The 13903-nt window shown below is 47.1% G+C and overlaps 1 protein-coding gene and 1 long non-coding RNA gene across 2 annotated transcripts in view; one reads left to right on the forward strand and one right to left on the reverse strand.

Annotated features, from left to right (window-relative positions):
• The window catches only part of RBM20 (RNA binding motif protein 20), a 181009-nt gene that overhangs the window by 102581 nt on the left and 64525 nt on the right, over nt 1-13903 (reverse strand). The gene's annotated exons all lie outside the window — the stretch shown is intronic.
• On the forward strand, nt 6120-13746 carry LOC109444041 (uncharacterized). The gene is made up of 3 exons (XR_002136771.3): nt 6120-6507; nt 9443-9757; nt 10862-13746. It is a non-coding gene; the product is annotated as an uncharacterized LOC109444041 (long non-coding RNA).

Consider the following 13903-nt stretch of genomic DNA (forward strand, 5'->3'; position numbering starts at 1 on the left):
CTTCCTCTCCATCTGCTGGGCTACTCCTCTGCACCCTTCAAACGTCAGCTTGTGTCAATTCTTCAGGGGAGCCTTCCCTCACACCACTCCCTCTCGAGTCCAGATCCATTTCCCATGTCGTATGTTTTCCTGGAACCCTGCACACTTATCTCTGTTGCAGTTATATCACCTTATCTTGGTGTTGCTTGATTAATGTCTGCACAGGAGCAGAAACCACATCTGCTTCTGCTCATGACCATGTCCCAATGTCTTGCACAGTGCCTGGCACATGAGTGAATGAATGAATGAATGAATGACCACAGAAAGTCTATTGATAAGCAAGATCTGGTCCTATAGCCCCCGATAAGACAATCCAATGACCCAGCAATTCTACCCCAACGTGTATACCTGGCAGAAATGTGTACACATGTTCTCCAAAAGATGTGTTCAAATACTCATGACAGCATTATATGTAATAGCCATAAACTAAAACAACCTAAATAGCCATGCACAGTAAAATGGATAAACAGATTGTCATGTATATTTTTTAATTTAATGGAATACTACACAGCAGTGAAAAATAACAAAGTACCATTACTTACAACATGGGAAAATCACACCTACGTAACACTGAGTAGGGTTTCCAGGTGGGAATTCCCGCCTGTTCTCAGGAATTTTTTTCACTTTTCTGTTCCCGAATCCTGAGAAAAGTTGGTCGGGAAATCGGAAAAACTGGCTCCTTGAACCCAGGTGGTTGGTAGTATCGGCCGTCACTTTGTGGAAACGATTCATTGTGGAGAACAGAAAACAGTTTATATCTCGGGATTCGGGACCGGGAAAGCAAAAAAATTTCCTGAGGATGGACGGGAATCCCTGCCTGGAAACCCTAACACTGAGCAAAAGAAAGTCACAAAAGAGAACATACGTGTAATTCCAATTATGTGACTCAAAATCAGGCAAACTAAACCATGGTCAGAATGGTAAAAACTCCAATGATCCTTGGAGGGGAAGTCATGGAAGGGTTCGAAGGGTCTCCAGGGGCATCGGTAACAATCTGTTTCTTGATCTGGGTGTAGGTTTTTAGAGTTACGTTCACAACATGAAAAGTCATCAAGCTGTTCACTTACTATTTCTGTAGGTGTGTTATACATCAGTAAAAAGCTTACTGAAAACAGGAAAGACAGTTCCCTCATTAGATGGTGCTGGATCTCAACGGGCCATCACATGTTTCAGCAGTTTCCGAGCACAGCCTCCAGCACTGCTGGTGCGTTTCTGTGCTCCCAGGACATGTGGGCAGCTGCAGCCACCATGTCCCTCTCTGTTTCTGTCATCTGGGATAGCCCTTCCTCTTTCTTTTTTTTTTTCAGATGGAGACAAATGTTTAAACTTGCTCTCCCAAGAAACACCAAAAATAAATAGGATTGTTGTCGAATGACCTAATACAAAAATGTATGAAATTTAAAGAAAAAAATAAAACAAAACATCTTGTTCTACAGAACTGGAAATGTGCTGACAAACATATATAGCATGTGATTGGAAAGGGAGCAAATAATGGAATTCAGAGCAAACTGAATATATTTTGTGCAAACGGCATTGTAGAGAAGTCAGCATGTGGCAGAATATAATTTGGGAAGGTGGCCTTCAAGCTCTTTAATTTTTGTAACACTGCATTGTGATGTGCTTGCTTTAAGCAACTTCTTCCCAAGCTCTCTGGTTGTGAAGAATTTGTGACTTTACAATCCCAACTGCATGTGACTTAGGATTTGCTGCCAAAAGATTGAGTTTCACCCTCTCTGGGTCTGAAAGTGTGAATGTTTTGTGCAGATGCATTTGTGCTCTCCGAGGCAGACCGGCTGGCAAACATCCCAAACTCCTACTGAGATGCACGTTAATTAGCAACTCTGCTTATACCCTCTTTGTCTGTAGAGCAGTGTCCTGAGTTCTGCGGGTAGTGGCAGGTGTTCAACCAGAAGACATAAAACCTAGAGATGATGGCAGACTGGTGGGGCAGACAGCCACTCTCACACACCGGATGGTATTTGTCTCAAAATAAAAAAGGCCATGCACACCCGTGACCGAGCAGTCCTACTTATAGCAATATATCTTTCCAATGAACTCATACATACATGCAAAGGTGCGTGTGCAAGGATGCTCAGCGCAACACTGTATTGGAAGTTATTAGAAACAACCTCGATCAATAGAGACTGGGCCAATAAACTCTGGTAATTCATACAGTGGAATCCTACCCAAACAAGCCAAAAGCACAAGGTGGATTTGTATGTGCTGCCAGGCAACAATCTCTTCAGAGATACACTGTTAAAACAAAGTTAAGTGAGGTGGCTAAATAGTATACCTATGTTCCTTTTTGCGTAAAAAAAGATATACCTGCAGATACATGTTTATATAAGTGGAGAGTATCTCTGGAAAGAGACCCAAGAAACTGAGGAGCGGAAACAAGAGAAGTAAAGAATCTTCAGAAAGAAGGGAGATTTACTATTATATACACCTTTGAATTGATTGCATTTTTATCCTAAGCATGTAATTTTTTCAAATAATAAGTTTAGTTGTACTTAGTGGAAAAATATACATATGAAAGACAGATATTTAATCTTTGCCCAAATCAATATGAGCCAAATAACAGCATATGTACATAGCTTGTGAGGAGACATCAAAGCAAAAGCTTGAGCCAACTGGCACTATTTGGATGATTGGGGACTCCAAGAGCAAGTCAGCTTTGAGCGGGGGGCTGGAAGGATACGACACAATTAAACCATCCCATCTTCCCCCAAAAAATAATTATAATAAATCTGTGAAATGCTTTATATCTTTGGGCAGCCTGTAAAAGAGGTCAGCCACTTTTCCTCCTGGCCCCAGGTACCTTGATGTTATTACTAAATTCATTACATTTATATTTCTCTGGGGACTAATTACGATCATATCTTTAAAACCAGATGCGTTCAGGTTAAAATCCTGGCTCGAAGCCATTTACTCTCCACGTCTCATTGAGCTGATGGCCCTCTCTGTTTCCCCATCCGTAAAGTGCAGAGAGAAACACTTCCTCGGAGGGGCCACGGTGAAGGTTCCGTGAGGTCCTGTACATACACTTGCTTAGCCCATCGCCACCACAGTGATAATAACGGCAGCTGCCTGAGAGGTGTGCCAGGTACACACGTAACCTCACCCATCCTCTCCGCAACCCGATTTGACAAATAAGAAAATACCCGCCATCAGGATTAAGACTACTCATCTCCGTGTGTTGGGGTCTAGGTAAATTAGGGACCCTCCTGAAACGAGAGTATGAGGGAATTTTTATATAGGACCCATGACAAAATTTGAACATCTTGGCTTACAGGATACAATGAGTTCATCCCGGGGACTTAATGAGGTAGGCTAAAACATGAAACTTGAAGCAGATGCAAATCCAGTTTTAATGGTGGAAGATACTGAACAGAGGGATTCATTTCCAAGAACACCTGTTGTTCAAAAGTACTCAAAACGATATCTGAAAGTAAATGACTTAAAAGTTACGAGTGGCTATAAGCTCCGGAAGCCAACTCTCAAGTTCATTTCTATGCTGACAAGGCAATATTTCTGAACATAATTTCCTTTGTTCCAGTCTCTTCTCCATTCCTCTTTCTTCTCCCACCATCTCACCATCCTTTTGCTCAACATCTCTGGAGTGGATCAGCAGCCCGAGAAGCACAAATCGACTTCCCCAAGGGCACAAATGAGACCCTTCTTATCACACTCTATGACATTACAAACACCAACTCAATCAAGAAATTATTTTCGAACTGGCAGGCTTCTTTCAAGTTTTGGCCCAAGGGTCAATAATTCAGGACAGAATGTAGGCCTTCGGGAAACGATGAAAATTACCTCCTCATTTAATGGAAGAGAAGGGGTGATTTTATTTTTATGAAAAGAAGAAAACAAGGAAGGCAAGAATCCAGTGAATGTGGTTTAACAGAGATACCCAGGTGTACGGAGAAGCCGTGAAAAAGTCAGGTACGGTGAAATATCACACCCACACAAGCTGATTAGCTGAGGCCACATGTGACACTGTTCTTTTGAGACAGTGTTCCCTAAGAGCCAACCAAATTGCTGGGGATAAAATCAGTCCATTTCCTTGCTTTAGAGGCAACCGTCTTTAAAGTGAGGGTGAAAGTAGCCAAGCCAGCAATTCTTGGGCACTTTGCAGAGTCACGGGCCTATCAAAGGCAGCTAGAAAGTGCTGAGTCACGAAAGTGTGGAAAGTGTGCAGCCAGAGTGAAGCCACCATGCTCAGGCTAAACAAAAACCACAGACAAGATCCCCAGGGATCGTGAAAGAGGCTGTCCCCTGACTTGCCATGACCTTCATGGAGGCACACACACCAAGGTGCTAGCCCTGCCTGGGCAACTGTCTTCATAGTAACCACAAATCATGCTGTCTGCCTCCTCTGTGTATCCGGGGATTATTTCTCCAGAGGCTGCCTCCGCTGAAAGTCACCCCCTGGGAAGGCATTTGGAAGCCACACGGACAATTGTGGCCATACACCCGGCTCTGTGCTTCGTGGTTTCGTCTCCGAGTTCTGCTCACCCCTACAGAGAAGATCCCCAGCTGGGGGTGAACGGTGGGAGAAGGTTACAGATCTGCCCCAAAGAAATGTCTGGGTGGGGCAGGGAGGGACAGAATGGAGACACTGGGAACCAGCGCTGGAGCAAGAGGGTGGGAAAACATCCCAAGAATGACTTCACGCAAGTAGTCAAGAGCCCCGCTTCCCAAAAAGGCACTGCCAACTGCCGGCATCATTTGGGAGCCTTACCAGCTTCCCTCTTGCTGCTCTGGTAAGTGGTGATGAGGTTAAGACAGAGACAAGAAGGGAAGGGAGCAAAGAATCTTGACAGAAGGAGGGTGTCCGGCAACGATCCTGGGACCTATAAGAATTGATTCCGTTAGGAAACTGCTGAAAAGAAGGAAAGGAGGTTTCTGACCCTGTTGAGCAGCCTTGATAAACTCTGCCCATTTGACCGATGAAGTTTCTTACAGCTTAAAGCTTGCTCAAGGCAACAGACGGACAAGCACAGCCAGAAGGAGAACCCACCCCGTCCAAATCCAAAGTCCACCCAACGCTGCCTCATTCTCCTCAGCTAGAGAAGGGGTGCTCAGGATCGAAGCTGGCTCACTTCTGCGAGAGCACTTACAGAAGGGGTGGAGGTGTTCCAGAGTCACAAACCCATGTAGGGGGTCGGGGGGACGGCAACAAGCCAGGATTAATGAGGTTACAACTGGGGGCCTTCAATTTGGATGTTCTTAAATCTTTGCCATAGAGGCTCTGCCTGAGCCCTGCGATGCTAATGCACAGCCAGGAGCAAACAAGTCCTAGGACACCAAGTCAAATGTGTGCGAAGCCACCACCCGGCGGCTGCCTTCCATCTGGGGAGCTGCTCCTCCCAGGCGTGGAGAGCCATGTGCAGAGCTAAGGACTAGCACAGATCGGGCACTAGACTTGAAAAGGAAAGGAAATGACGTTAACGTTCCCCAGGGAGGGGAGGCCAGCAGAGCGACACTGGAGCTTCAAACATCCTACACGGGGTGCACGCAGGTGGGTGCAATCCCTCGGGCCGTGGGTACTGCAGCCAGAGCACAAAGGCCAGTGTTCTCCAAAGTGGGAACCAACCCCTGGAGCCTAGAAGAGATCCCACCTGCTGTAGGATTGCATAGCACTGTGCTGGACGTGGGAGATAAAATCTCAGCTTCTGCCCTCATGGAGCTCAGGGCCTAGCAGAAGAGACAGATATTAATCAAACTGTCGATGAAATGTGAAACTGCTTCAAAGGCAGGAGGAAAATGGGGGTGTGGGCTTTCACTAGCGTCAGGGAGGAGAGGGGCAGGGAAGGAGGTGCAGGGGTTTCCTAGGTGAGAGGAGAGGCAGGACACGCAGGGAGGAGAGGCCGTGTGCTGGGACCTGAAGGTAGATACACTCCACAGCAGGAAGGAGGTTTTATAGACTATACAGATAATTACCTGGCAATTATCTAAAAATGATTAGTGATTATCCACAAATTGCCTTTTCTGTATTCACGATATCTTCTCATTCTGAATTTCTCACACGCCTAGCAAAATGTTTAGCAAGCGATTGCCATTGTTGCTGTGGGAGTAATAGAGGGGATCTTAGTACTGGTGCTCCACATCGGCTCCCAGCATTAGGAGCCTACGTTTCACGTGCTTGATCTCATGTGACCGGGACACCAATCCCACTGGGCAGGAATCTGCTCGAGATCACACAGCCTGGGTATGGCAGAGGCCAGAGCTGAACCTGGGCCCATCTGGTTCAAGGCCATGCACATACACCGGAGCAACAGGGCTCAGGGGGTCGACAGAAGGAGGTGCGAGTATCGAGGCGCGGCTGCCTTTATCCCCACGGTCAGTTCTGAGAGTGGGCAACTCAGAGAGCCTCCTCTGACATCACCCCTTGCCTGTAACATTGGAATAATGACATCTGCCTAGGCGCCTCCTCGGGTTGTTGTGAGGCTCAGACAAGCACAGGTAAGCCCACATGAACAGGAGACATCATTATTTGGCAAAAGAAACCCTGATGTTAACTTCAAATAGGCAAGGTAAGTGACACCCTCCTAAGACCACAGACATAATTAAAGAGAAGAGAGACAGAAAGAAAATCAAAGCCACTCTCCCTCACCTTGACCCTGGGGTAGAAAAGTGGCAATTCCCTGACGTCAAGCACAGCCCAGGCACAGACCCCAGGGAGGAAAGAGCCGACCTCACTCACCCAGAGAGAAGTCTGGCCTTTGCCTTGCCCTTGGCTCCAGGTGATCTCCAAGCCCTTGGATTGTCCTTCCTGATAAGAGTGTCTGTTTAGCTAAGGGCCTTGGGCCACTGGGACAGGCGAACAGTGTGATGTGTGGTGGGGGCTCTGGGCCACGTGGTATCCGTTTGACATCCAGAGGACTTGGAGACTGAGGTCTGCCACTCAGTCAACCATGTCCAAGCCCCAGTGAAAACTCTGGACACCGAGGCTCTGGGATCTTCCCCTGAGTGATACTCCATGTGTACTGTCACCCACTGGTGCCAGGAAAAGCGAGTGCTTTGCCTGATTCCACTGGGAGAGGACAACTGGAAGCTCCACGGGTGGAACGCTCTTGAATGCTGCCCTGTGTATGTCTTATTTTAATCTTATCCTTTCAAAGTCACTGTGATGATAACAGCTTTCAGTAAGTTCCAAGTCTTTCTAACAAATAATCTCAGGAGTGTGGTCTTAGGGACCATGGAATTTGCAACTGGTATCAGAAGTGAGGGTGGTCTTGGGGACCCCCACTTTGCAGTCCATCTGTATTGTCATTTAATCCCCACATAAACCCAGGAAAGTAGGTGTTGTTGTTCCTTCTGCACAGACAAGGAGACGGAGGAGTTCAGAGACTCCATCACTTGCCTGTGAGCCCATGTCCAGCAGGCGGGGACTTGGGGTTAATCACCAAGCTGGGCACACAGTGGTCCTGCCACCATCTGTGAGCCTACATCTCAGGCCACCCTGAGAGCTGTGGACGAGTGAACAGAGGGACTCACTCAGTGCTGCTTTAAACAGCAGCCCGTGCCGTGGGAGGATGAGGGCGCGCTCAGAAAGGGCCTTAGTAGGACAAGAATTCTATGCTGTACAGATGCTGCGTGGTGCTTTGACCTTACCGTGCCACTCCGAGACAGGCCACCTCGGACAGAGACACAGCGGCAGCCCTGAAACCCAAACCTCGGCCCTTTCATGGTCAGAGTCACAGCAGCCCTCAGAAGCAGCAGTCTGGGCAGCAGTGATGCAATGCCTCCCAGGACAGGACATTCCACCAAGAGGCCAGCCGGCCGAGGGACTGCGTCAGGCGAGCGGCGAGGGGGCGGGTGCAGAGAGAGGACTCGGGCAGGAGGGGGAAGATGGGGTGGCCAATGGCACATCTACCCCCAGGCAGGGATGGTATCAGCCACAGCACCGCTGCCTGCCAAAATGGGGAGGGGCAGGAAAGAGGCTGCACACGCAGCAGATTCCCCCCTCCCCCCACCAACCCAGCATGGAGACAGACCAAGCTGTGCCTGTCAATCCTGCCTCTTTCGTCTCAGGAAACCTGGTGTGGGCAGTGCCCTCGGCCTCCTACACACACGCTACCCCAGCGATGTGCCATAAAAGTCGTTTTACAAAAGCGGCGGAATTAACACTGCCCTCCAAACAGCTCTGTTGGCTCTGCAGCCCCCAAAATACACAGCCAAGCAAGATCAAGATGTCATACCTAAAACCCAGACTTATGTGTGGTGTGTGTGTGTGTGTGTGTGTGTGTGTGTGTGTGTGTATTTATATATATACCGGAGGTGCCAAAAAATGTATACAAGAGGACACTTGGTCAACGTTGCTCAAGCAGTAGTTCTCTGTAATCAGAAGTGTCTGGACGCTGATGGTAACCACTTGGAGCACCTCTTGCAATTGCAGAAGTCAAACGTGACTTGTATTCATCTTTTGTTATCGGTATATATTGAGTATTACAATTTTAATACAGTTTTCCTTTCTTAAAATGTGTAGACATTTTTTTGGCACCCTCTGTAAATATATATATGGTCTGCTCCTATGCCATTGTTTTCTATTTTATTTTATACATGTATACAGGAACAGAAGAAAAATCTAGTCAATCAGATTACCTTGCTTTGCTTTATCCTTGGGGTTCAAGAAGCTAAATAATACCTAGTCATAAGGAACCTTTAGCAAATAATTTGTTTTTTGACGGGGAAAGGTTTTTAACGCAGAAATAACTGAGAAACAGTATTCTTAATAATAGTAACGTGAATTACTATCTGGGATTTAAAAAATACCCTTCAGGGAATAAACTGAATCAAATGTCATTAACCTACAACCCCACAGGAGTCCCTGAATGGGTTTCAGAATGTCCACAAAAACCATGAAATTGAAACTGTTCGCAAAATCATTCGAGTGTGCACTCCAGAGTAATTTTTCTGAGGTGAAAGTCCAAAGCATTCATCAGCTCTTTAAAGGGATCTCTGACCCCAAAATGTTAGTTACTGGCACATTCAGAGCTGGCACATTCTCGGTCTCATTTATGCTCAAGACATCCTTGTGAGTTAAACAGGGAAAGAATGATTATCCCGCTGGGCAGAAGTGAAAGGGCAGCGACTGTCCAAGTTCTCAGGGAATGACTGTCACTTTACTAGCAGCTCGGTAACTGTGTATCACAGTGCCCCTTGCAGTAACGTGGTGGCCCACAGGTGTTTCTCCAACCCGAAGACCTAAAACTTCTTGAGGACGGAGACTGGGCCTCCTTCCCTGAACACCCAGCACATGCTAAGTATGTGATCAGGGGCGGGGGTGCCAGGCACCACCATAGTAAACTGGGCACACACATTGTAGGTGCTTCATAAATGCTTTTAGGTGATAATGATGAGCTTGTCTTCCCTGCCCACTGTTCTTGTTCCTCAGATGATTCACACGCAGCAAAAATATCTGCTTTGGCAACAGAGAAAGAATGTACCCTCTGTGCGTACCCTGCCGAAGTGCCAGACGGCCGGTAGGGCAACAGTATGACCCCGCACACAGTGGCTGCGAGGATGGTGATGGCATCACAAGTTACAAGGCAGCTGTTTGGGAGGAGAAGCCCAAGGTTCATGGAAGAAAGCGGAGCCGTCTGAAAAACCGACCCCTTCTCTCCCCTCACAACTCTAAACTGAGTCAGTAGTCCCCGCTCCACCCCAGAAATAGGCTGAGGAAATCCTGTTCAGTCTTGGGGAACAACAGGTAAAGGGAAGAGGCCCAAGGACAGCCTTAGATTCCATCCTTCACACAGAAGTGGCAATCGGCCGTAAAGCCACGTCAGCGCTCAGCTCCCCGCTTTGAGCAATTTCGCCTTGAGCAGCTGGCAACCTGTGGAGCAGGTGTTGTGCACACAGGAGGGGGGAGTGACGAGCTAAGGCAGACGCGGTTTCTTTTGAGGGTATGAAGTGTTCAGGAATGAGACGGGGTGGTGGATGTACAGCTCTGTGAATGTACCAAAAAAAACCCGAATTGTGCACTTTAAAAGGGTAAACTATATGGTAGGTGACATATCTCTCAATAAATCTCTTACCAACCACAGAATACCCATCTCCTACCTCACAGGGGTGCTGGGAGGATAAGGGAGCCAACCGCTGCCTAGTCCCTTGTACAGGCCCGGCCCTCTGGCTGCTTTGTCAACATTACTTAAAGTGGAATTACTGCCATCACCCTGTGCTCCAGGGTTCCCTGAAACCCAAAGGGAAGAATACAAACTGATACTAGTGATGGACTCTGGGGCAGGAGCTAAGATTGGTGGTGGAAAAAGAAAACAAAAAAAACCTTAGCTTTATATGTAATGTTTTAATATTTTAAAGCAGAATGTATTGTGTGATTAAAATTTAATTTTTTAAATGCCTGCTCATAATACTTGTAGTACATCTTTCTATTAATCATTTCAAATCCTCTGGCCTAACAACCATAATTAAACACTGATAGCAGCTAAGAGCCAGGAAATCACTGCCATGGAAAGAAAGTCATTTGCAATACAAATAACTTCGCTGCCAAACTACAGGTCCCTCCTCCCCCCCAAAAAAAACACAAATTAACCAAAGGCAGAGAAAAAGTAACGGTCAAAGGCAGGGCAAAGGCAGGTGCCCAACAGGGGAGCCCTCCCCTCTCAACTAAGAAGAGACGAAACTGTCCCCTGCCATATGCCTCATTCCAAGGTCTGAGGTGTCAAGGGTGCACTTCCCCCCAGACTGTGAGACTGCTCTCTGTACCCTTGTTTCATGCGCTTGGGCTGCAGGTGAGGTGGGGAGCGAGCTCTGCAATCAATTGCCTGAATCTGTTTATCGCACCTATTTTTAGGCCTCCGTTTTACAGCTTGGTGAAACGAGCAGGTGCAGAGAGATCCAAACGCCCGGCTGCATTAAGATGTTTCACGAGAAGGAGGAAGACGCTTGCACAAGCAAAACCAGTGGGAAGCCACAGGCCGCTTTTGAAGATGACACCAATTAGGGCGGCTCCTGAAGAGCCTGCTGATTTGCCCTTTGGTCAAGTGAAAAGGCGGTCTGTGCAGCCGTGATTTACTGCTGGGAGAACTCTGCCTGGACAGACCCAAGTGTGGACACACGTACACACCAGCCTCTCCTGTCCTGGCAGAGTTTGCGGGAGCCCATGGGAAACGGCGTTCACAAGAGCAAGCACTCACAGTGCCACCCCAAGCTGATCACCAGAAGGCAGCCACGGTCCTCACAGCAGGCTCGGCCCTCACCAGAAAGAGTCCAGGCCGGACGATTCTCCGTTCACTCAGCCAATAGACGAGGCATCGGCACATGCCGGGCATTGTTCTGGGTGCTGGAGATCCATTCAGCGGGGAATGAAAGAAAGTCTCTCTTCTCAGGGAAATGATGGAAATGATATTCCAGTATAAGAAGACAGAAAAATGTATAATGGGTCAGGCAATGGTAAGTGCTCAGAGGAAAACTGAAAAAGGAAAAAGAGACAGAGAGTGATGGGAGCTGGGGTGGGGTGGGGGACTGCTGCTTGACACAAGGGCCAAGGAAGCCTCTGGACAAGGTGACAATGGAGCAGGTACCCACGTGAAGCAAAGGAGTGAAGCTTACAGGCATCTGGAAGGAAAGGGCTCAAGAGCAAACGCCTGGGACACCTGAGGAGGAGCAAGATACCCAAGGGTACAGTGTCAGGGAGAGGACAGGAAGGAAAGAAGACGCAAAGGTAAAGGCCATGGAGGGCCATACAGGCAAGACCTCTGGGTTCTGAGTAATGTGGGAAGAGTCGGGGTGGGACGTGGGGGGGCCGTCAAGCAAAAGAGAGAAATTATGGGACGTGCATTTAAAAGGTCACTCTGGCTGCTGTGGGAGAGCAGGCTGTAGGGGGAAAGGCAGGAAGGATGCCACAGTGTCTGGGGAGAGGCCGCGGTGGCCTGGGCCCGGTGGGGCCAGAGGAGGTGGTGAGAAATGGTAGAGTGTGACCATGTTGGAAGGTAAAGCTGGTAGCATCTGCTGATGGAGTGGCTGCAGGGAGAGAGAAAGATGGGAGTCCAGGGTGGCCCTAAGGTTGTTGGTCTGAGTATATGACAAGCCTGAAAGACGTGCTGCAAGCTGTGCACTAAGACAGGGGATACGAGAAGAGTTTCCCTTTTCCAGAAAAGTGATGGTGGTGTGAGGTCCAGGGCACTCCCTGCAAGCAGCTAAGTCACCTGCCGGTGGCAGGGTGAACACAGGGTTCCCAAACATCATGCCCAAACTCCTTGGCATCAAAGAAACAGCCCTGATGACTCCACTAAAACAAAATAGGCTTGTCAATGCCGTGATTGGAAAGGTGGGCTGGAGAGAGAGGCGGAACCCTCCCAATACAGTCTCATTAAATACTCAGGAGGCACATGTTCTCTTCACATACAGGTGAAGAAACTAAGATAGAGATGACAGTGCTGGATGAACTATCTAACCGAAAAATTACACATTGGAGGAGCTCTGTATAATCTGGGATGGGAAAGGCCTTCCCAGACAGCACATAAAACTCAGAAGCCACGCAGAAAAAGACTGACAAATTTGAATTCATAAAACTGTAAAATGTCTGCCTGATCCAAGATGAACAAAGATAAAACCTAAAGCTACACACACGTGCCCAAGAGACAAAAACAAAAACAAGCTCATTCATAAACAAAACTGAACACAGTGACTAGAAGAAAAATCCTTACGATAGCAACCACATGGGGTTGAGATCTAGAACACACAAAGAACTTATTTAAATCAATAAGAAAAAGACAAGCACCCTTTACTTTTTACATTTTAAAAAGTAAAAACTATGAGTATGCACTAACACAAAGAGAAACTCGAGACCCCTGTGAAAGGATGTTTACCGCGCCAGCATTCAGAGAAATGCACATGAATGAGGACCTCATATTTTTTACTTTGGGGATTAGAAAAACTGAAGAGCAATCCCCTTTGGTGTTGGTGAGAGGGTGGCAAACTCTCTACTCTGAGGGTGGGAGTATTAGTCAGTCCAGCCTCTTTGGGACACAATTTGGCAGAATCTACGAAAATGTTTCATGTGTATGTCTCACAACTCAATCATTCTACTAGAAGCTTCCACCTACAGATATATCTCCACATGTAAGCAAGAAAACACAGCAAGCTTAGTCACTGCAGCAGTGTTGTGACAGAAAAAGATATGACAGTAACAACTAAATGCCCATCAACACGAGGTTATTTAAGCAAATTATCCATGCTGTCAAATTTTATAAAGTCCTTAATAAGAATGAAGTTGAACTATATGTACTAGCATCAAAGATCTCAAAACCACTGATAAAAAGGTGTAGAACAATACATGCACGTAGTATATTATTCAATGTTAAAAAACAAATTACAGGGGGTTAGCTCAGTTGATTAGAGTGTGGTGCTAATAACACCAAGGTTGCAGGTTCAATCCCTGCATGGGCCACTGTGAGCTGCGCCCTCCTTAAAAAAAAAAAAAAAAATTATACATGTGTGTATACATCTATACTAATACATGGATGGAAATGCAAAGAAAAAGGGCTGGAAGTATACACCCCAAACTGTTCAAGGAAGTTAGGCTTGTGGAGAGAGGGTTCAAACTGGGCTGGGGTGAGGAAGAATGGAGCCCTCCACTTACTACTCAGTGCTTCCAAGGAATCACTAAAGTGTTTGATGTTTATCATTATGAATTTGTATATTGCTTATAAAATTGAAAGTGTTTTAAAAATTAAAGGATGTTTGTGATACTTGTATGCAAACTCTTTTAATCGCACATGACAGACACCAACCCATACTCACTGAAACCAGTATAGGCGGCTCCTGTGCTTTGGGAAGCCATGGTGGCACTGACCCCAGGCCCGGCTGCCCACAGGGGCTGAAACCACGTGGC

This window comes from Rhinolophus sinicus, chromosome 15 (assembly GCF_057876585.1).
Source record: "Rhinolophus sinicus isolate RSI-liver-muscle chromosome 15, RSI-T2T, whole genome shotgun sequence".
Taxonomy (NCBI): domain Eukaryota; kingdom Metazoa; phylum Chordata; class Mammalia; order Chiroptera; family Rhinolophidae; genus Rhinolophus; species Rhinolophus sinicus.